General features: G+C 41.0%; 1 long non-coding RNA gene across 1 annotated transcript; it reads left to right on the top strand.

Moving 5' to 3' along the window:
• Positions 1-251: 251 nt before the first annotated feature.
• LOC147818580 (uncharacterized) lies at positions 252-2,993 on the top strand. Its single transcript, XR_015437852.1, has 2 exons — positions 252-402; positions 521-2,993. It is a non-coding gene; the product is annotated as an uncharacterized LOC147818580 (long non-coding RNA).
• Positions 2,994-5,649: the final 2,656 nt, after the last annotated feature.

The raw sequence follows: 5,649 nt of genomic DNA, 5'->3' as shown, positions 1-5,649 counted from the left end.
CGAGTCCATTCACTCCCAGCCGCTGACAATAATTAGTATGGCCACACGGGCATCCGTATGTCACTGTACTGATATGTCACACTGGACTTCTGTGCTGGCTGAGAGTTGGATTTTTTTTTTCACTCTCTTCAAAATGATTTTATGAATATTTATAATATTTTCAGACGATTGCGATGTCAATACTCGGACATGAAATCTAGTCTTGCAGACTTATAGATACCTTTCCTTAAACTTGGGAAAAATTAGTCAATCAAATAATCAAACAGCAGATGGTGTTTTATTTTCATCTGATTATCTGATCCAGCAAATCGCCCATTCCCTCTCAGCACTCAGATCACATCTCTGATGGACTGGTTGCCATCCTGCAGTAGAAGGATGTGTGACTCCAAATTCAGAGTCGAGGTAAATCAGAGACACTGTAAACTGAGCTCAGACGCTTCATGTTGGACGGAACGATTATGAAGTTAAACCAGAGTGAGCATCCAGTTGTTGCACTGTTAAACCTGTTCTTTTTTTTCAGATGAATACTCCCTCTGGTGGTATGGGTGACAGAAGTAGGCTTGGAAACATACCCCTCAAACTTGGGATAAAGGCATTTCTCACAAATATAGGCTACTGACTGTTTTTAAACTGAGATGGGAGTTTAAGTGATGTTTCATGTGATCTGTTGTCTAAAGGCTGACTACAGTGGAATCTATACTCCGCTCAAAGTAACTGTCATAATAAAGGGAACATGAGACATTGAGGAGGAGAGCACATCCTATACACTGTCATTGTCCAGATGTTTCCACAGCTGCAAGAATTTGAAACTGCACTGGTTGCTTCTTCAACATAGGATGTAGGTTTCCAGGCCACCCACAAGAATTTCTGTGCTCAAAGGATGAATAAGAAGCCTTACTTCTTTTTTTTTTAAAGAGACAACCAGTTGAATGTTAGGGAACTTACAGTGCAGCACAAGTCCCAAATCCTGGAGGAAGGAGCAACAGTGATTTACACTGGAAAGGAGAGGAATAAAACACGAATGGATAAGGGTCAGAATGGAGCAGTGAGAAAAATCACAGTCCACAGAGATGACTTGCTGCGACTCCCTGACCTGCAGACGTGGAGCGAGGAGCTGACTGGTCAAAGTCAACCAACCAACCACCTTCTGGATGACCTTCTCCTTCCAGACAAGGCAGAGGGGACTGGCATTAATCAGCTGAAGACGTGCCATCACACCTGTTGGCATCAGACATTTTTAATTATTGAGTAATTAAATAGCTTGAGATTTTAATTATGCCATTAGGTAGAGATGTGCACTGCACATTATTCTGTCAGTATATGCCAAATCATAATGGAATAAGGTCAGACTGGATTTAGGATGGAAGCATATTTTTATTTAAATAACTAAATTGAGTGATAAGCAAACATACATGGTTATTTGACAGAGGCATCTTATATTTTCTCATTGCTTTTGTTCTTTTTGAGTGCTGTATTCTATTTTTGTGTGGGCATGCTAATTGCCAAACAATTGTATTTTTAATCAAAGGAAATGAAAGTCTCATGCACATTGTTTTGATTCAACAATTTTAGGCTCGAGGCATCACTCCTGCCAAATGGATAGGTCTGGGGATATTTAAGAGTCAGGAAAATAGCCCACAGATGGAGTATTGTGCATTTCTATATTATGATAAAAATGCAAAAAGATGCTGTGAATTCTTCCCCCCCCCCCCCCCCCCCCCCGAGATATGTCTTATCGGAGTCCATTATTCTCTGCTGGTGTATGGCAGAGCAGAGGAATGAGCTCAATTAGGTGAGGAAATGAGAGGAGAGGAGGAATTTGGACCCCAGTGTTTGGAGAGAAAGAAAATGAAACATCGGAGGAAGGTCAAGAGAACATAAGAAAGGAGCAGTGGGGAATGAGGGAACAGAAGAGAGAGAAAGGAGGGAGATGTAGAGAGTGAGACAGAGAGGATGAGAAAGTGAAACTATGTTGTCATGGAAACTGGCATGGATCTGAAGAGCAAAACAAGAATGTAAATTGGTTTACCCTTAGGGAATGTGATGGCGCTACAGGGAAGAAATAAGCACGCAGATGTATTTAAGGGAGGACCCTCCACAACATTATATCTAAATAAAGAGATTTGGAACAAAAATAGATTTATATCAGTAATGATGATGCCATATGTATATGCTTTAAATACAGAGGCTTAATGTATTGACTCCCAGCATCTGTTAGACAAAGGCAGTTGTGGTCACTACTCATCTCTTTTGGCAGAACAGTTAATTACAAATGACTAATTAAAAAAATGCGTCCATCTGAGAGGCGCAGAGTTCCGTCTGAGTGGGTGAATTTCTTAATTTGTTGCTCGGCTACTGCTGCATGCAGGGATGTTATATTATTTTAAAAAGGTTGACATTTAGTGACGGAGAAGCACATTAGCCCTCTCACACAGAATATTACAGATGGCATGATTCAAGCCTAAATGTCTGGTTTCCGTCTTTATAAAGCCACCGGTCAGGAGCTGCAAGAAGTCTGTGCAGACCCACTGGTCATAGGGACTGAAAAAGAAAAAAAAAAGTTGTGCGCTCCTCATCATTATTTTTTTCTCACCTGTATGCTTTTTTCACACTGCCAAAGCCTTTGTCACCACTTTGCTCGCTAACATTCTTCTTTCAGTCGACTGCTGGAATCCCATCATTAGATTCGAATTTAGAGTCAGCTAGACATGATATGAATGTTGCCAAGAAACTAATGGTTTCCGTGGTGACAAATGCTACCTCTGTCATTGTGTGTGGCAATGTAGGAAGTCAAGTCCCTCACCTACAATCTCTATCAGCGCTTTTAAGAGTGAATACGAGTACATCTGAGAACACCATGTACTCAACAGACAATAGTATGTTCTCTAAACTATGTGTGTGTGTGTATGTGTGTGTGCGCCTGTACAAAAGTAGACATCTTCAGTTTGTTTCCTTCCGTCACATTCATACAAATGAAACCATTCTTTATGCAATATGTGTGTTTGTGAATCTTAAAATGTTGAAATTGTATAATGTATTTTCAATTTTTCCAAAGCAGTAACATGGAAAATAATTGACACATGATTGACAAAATGAAACTACACTGAAACACTGCAGCATATACAATAATCAGTCATAATACTAGATACATAGAAATACTTGATAGAAAAGAATCGACTTCTGGTGCAATGAAGCACAAAACAAAGTGACAGTGATGCCTCAGCGGCTGACGTTGATAAATAGACTGAATAACCTAATAACCACAAGCCATGTGCAGATTTGTTTGTTCAGTCAGTTTGCCAGTCTGATCTGGTGTGCGTGTGTGTGTGTGTGTGTGTGTGTGTGTGTGTGTGTGTGTTTGTTTGGTAAGGAGGGTAATTGTAATTGGGGAGAAGTGGTTGCTGTGGCATCTGGTGCAGGCACTGATGCACAGGGCCAGTATCTCAAACAGGTGGATTCCCAGATGGGCAAAGTCAGCAACAATCATGTTCTCCGCTTGCCCTTACTTTGAAAGAATGCAGGCCTTTGATGGAGGGCAGCCAGCAGACATAGAGATGACAAACTGCTCAGAAAAGGAGGAGGCAGAGCTAAATCAAGCAGTGATGGATGCTGAGCAGATTTTCATCGACGAGAATTTGGACCAGAATTCACTGTGACATGTTTGAGCTGCCTTTTTTGAGACAGGAAGAGCATTTTTCAGTCTGACTGGAAATGTTCTCATCTGACCTGAGGGCTTTGATGTACTTAATCGACTCCATGCGCACAAGCCATTGTCATTGATTTCCATGGGGAGATGAGCGTATGGATTCTTGCGGAAGTCAATCTAATCTGCGCAGTCTAGTTTGTGTTATGATCAAGACTGTTGGCACACCTAAATACCCATGTGGCCGATCCTCTGCTGTAGATGGCCAACTCGTTTTTTTCGGATTAAATCCAGGAGGGTGGTGCATTAAGGTAATGTTTAGCTGGTTTAGTTTATAGTCAAGAATTACCACACTGACAGCCGAGTGTTCGCTAAAACATGATAACACACAGGTTCAAATTTTGTAACCATTATTGGGGTGGGATTGAGTGGGATTAAACAAATGGTACTAAAACGAGACAAATAATTATTCTAATTGAGTAACAAATAGCAAAATAAATCATTCAAACAATAGGTTCAATTTTACCTTCCAAAAAAGAATATGATTAACTCATCATTGTGTCCTTCGAGACATAAAAAGCGCTGTCCGCTGGATGGTAAAATTTCCATGATCAACTGGACGTGCACGTGAGCGTGATCTGAGAACAACTCCTAAAGTTAAACGTTAAGCAGAAATCATTAAGCTCACCACATCATTCTCAGTGAGGCTTGTGTCTGAGTGTCACTACAGAAGATCTGATTTCAGGTTTACTGCGAGTTTGGACAAAATTATGTGCTCCAGACTCTTTATCATCATCACAATCAGTTTAAAAAAAATAATTCAAATAGTTTAAGAACATTTACCTGCTCTGGTTTTGTCATAGTGGTGGCCAGAGTAATGTCCTCCTGCCCAAGTGTCCGCACAGCAGGAAATCTGCACTTTTCACTGTGGGCAGCGACAGCAGACAGTAGATGGCAGTAGAGTCACTCTGATAAATTTTAATCACATTCACAGTCTTTCACCAGTCCCCACCTTCAGTCACAGATTCTGCCCAACAAAATAAACAGGTACGACACACTGGAAAGCAGTGGTGAAGTTAGATTCCAAGAATATTCACACCAGAGTCCAGATGTCTGTCAAATGTGGGGCGTATTGGTAGATTGCCATTATTAAGCAATTTTAAAACAATTTAAGTGAAAAGGTGAAAAAGTACTTCTAATTGAGATATATAAGTATTAATATTCAACACATTGAGAAATGAAGTGAAAGTGAAAGAGAAAAGGGGAAAAAATGCACATAAACAGCTTTCTGTCCTCCATTGTCCCGTCAATACTTGTGGCAGGATTCCTCTGTGTAATGGCAGGCATTGGAAAGTAGCTTTGAAGGTGTAATTTAGTTTTATATGAAGTAACTGCACTCATAAATGAGGTTTTAATTGAACTCAGCCCAGACTAATCATAACCTTATTAGTCCATATGAGAGAGGACTAAAAATCAGCATATGACAGGACAATGATGTGTAACATCCGACCAGTTGCAACTGCATGTATTTACAATTGTGAGGGTAACGGGAGACACAGAGCAGGCCATGCCTATGAAGTTTAATGGGGCCACATGAGGTGAGGTCCTGCACTATTTGTGAATTGAAGCTTGACCCTAGAAAAAGGTTATGGGTACTGAAGGTGTTGCTGTGACCTTTTGTGAAGCTGTGAATGCCTGGCCCTGCTTGCTCAGGTCTCCAACACACACACACACACACACACACACACACACACACACACACAGTGAGCGTAAACGTAGACATACATATGGCAGCGTCTCCCTTTGAAACAGTGAGAGCTCAAAACAGCCTGGATCCTATTAAATCTTTTGTCTTTCTCCCATTCTCCCCTCCTGGTTGCACTCTCTGTTTTTACTTTGTGTTATTCATATTCATTCCATTACCAGCCCCCCACCCCCCACCGCCAGTCTCAAGCATCCCACAATGCATTTCGGTCGAGACTGCTTGGCAGATGTTTTCGTGGTGC

This window comes from Seriola lalandi, unplaced genomic scaffold, assembly GCF_002814215.2.
Source record: "Seriola lalandi dorsalis isolate HSWRI2012SDOR001 ecotype SW California unplaced genomic scaffold, Sedor1 jcf7180002054560, whole genome shotgun sequence".
Lineage (NCBI taxonomy): Eukaryota > Metazoa > Chordata > Actinopteri > Carangiformes > Carangidae > Seriola > Seriola lalandi.
Note: the sequence above shows the minus strand (reverse complement) of the source record. Positions and strands in the feature narration are given on the sequence as shown.